This window comes from Blennius ocellaris, assembly GCF_963422515.1.
Source record: "Blennius ocellaris genome assembly, chromosome: 22".
NCBI lineage: Eukaryota > Metazoa > Chordata > Actinopteri > Blenniiformes > Blenniidae > Blennius > Blennius ocellaris.
Window position 1 is genome coordinate 4,757,438 of NC_137671.1, and position 1,879 is coordinate 4,759,316.

Sequence of the window (1,879 nt, forward strand, 5' to 3'; positions counted from 1 at the left end):
CTCTTGTGGCTCTCCGTGGTGACGAGCTGTGTTGTTTTCGCAGCGTCTCTGTGTAAATGATGCCCCGTTAGCCTGAGCGTGGCTCGCTGGCTGCAGGTTAATATACAAAGTCATGATATGTTGGGTGACACGGCTGGCATACTGCCTGGTTTTTATTTTCTAAACTATTCGGATAAGCCACGGTGGTTTAGTGAGACCCCGTGTCTCCATTTCTCCATTCGCTCAGTACCTCCGACTAGTGGCGAAGAGAGGGTATGAATGAAACACATGAGGTTCGTTCATTCATGAATGTTCTTTTACATTCTGGCTCCTACTATTTGTTGGTTCGCTGGTACTCGCCGCTAAACTGTGTGTGTGTGGGTGTGTGTGTGTGTGTGTGTGTACGCGGACCATCATATTTCCGTCAGCAGTTTTAGGGTGTATGTGTGTCAGGACATGACAGGGGTCAAAGGTCAGAGGTCAGAGTTTCCTGACAGAGCAGCTGTCAGTCAGAGGTCGATTTTACTCTGTGTGTGTGTGTGTGTGTGTGTGTGTGTGTGTGTGTGTGTGTGTGTGTGTGTGTGTGTGTGTGTGTGTGTGTGTGTGTGTGTGTGTGTGTGTGTGTGTGTGTGTGTGTAATGCGTGTCCGGTTGCACCACAAAAGTGGAACTAAAAATGGAACGAAAGTTTATTAGCAGCATTTCTCAGGACAGACTCAGTTTGTGTGTACGTGTGCGTGCACGTTTCTTGTTTCCTTTACTTGTTTCCTATTTCCTCTCCTCGTTTCCTTTCGTATTTCTTCTTGTTTCCCATTTCCTCTCCCTGCCTCATCTTTTTTCTCCTGCTTTTTTTCTTTTCTTTTCATCCCATTTCCTGTTTTTGTTTCCTATTTCCTCTCCTTGCTCCTTTCCTGTTTGTTCTTGTTTACTATTTCTTCTCATGGTTTCCTGCTTCCTTTCCTTGTTTCCTATTTCCTCTGCATGTCTCCTTGTTTTCCCTCCTTCCTTTGCTTCCTCATTTTGTCTTATTCCTTCCATCTCCTGCCATTGCCTCTTCCTTTTACTTTCTTTTCGTCCCGTTTCTTCAAGTTCCTTCCTTCCTTGATTCTTTTCCTCCTTACCTTGCTTTCTTTCCTCACTCCATCACCCCCTCGCCTCCTTTCTTCACCTTCTTTTTCTCCTGGCTTCGCACCTCTCCTCCCCTCGTCACCTCCTATCCGTCCTCCCTCTCCTCCTCTCATCTCTGGTCTCCTCTCGCTGTAATTACTCCGCACTCTGAATTCCCGTCGCCTCCCCTCCCCTCCCCTCCACTCCACTCCCCTCCCCCCCGTCGCCGCGAGGACGAGTGTGTGAACGACGACGAGGAGGAGATCAGAGGAAACATCAGGGCGACGTAACAAAGGAGAGACGGAGCCGACGGAGGAAAAGGAGGCGCACAATGGAGGGCTGAGCTGGAGGAGGAGAGGTGGCGTTAGGGGAACAGCGCTGCTGTGCACGTGTCCGAGTGTGTGTGTGTGTGTGTGCACGCGCGTGTGTGTGTGTGTGTGCGGCGAGCGAGCCGCAAGCGCTTGCGATTGGCCGAGCCCGGCGAGATGCACCAACAGCCGAAAGACGGGAGCTGAGGAGGAGGAGGAGGAGGAGGAGGAGAGGCTGCAGAGAGACGGAGCATACAAAGAGGCAGCGGAGCGAGTGAATGGACGAGTGTGTGTGCTGGCGAATGTGTGCGGCATCCAGAGGTGTGTGCAGTCGCCAGCGAGGAGGAGGAGGAGGAGGAGGAGGAGGAGGAGGAGGAAACCTGATCCCACTCTCTCCCGCTGGCTTCGGCTCTCCTCGGCGTCTCCGCTTAGCTTCGCCCCGGCCCAGGCGGCACCCCGGCGTTTGCCCGTGAGCTGCGGGGAGGG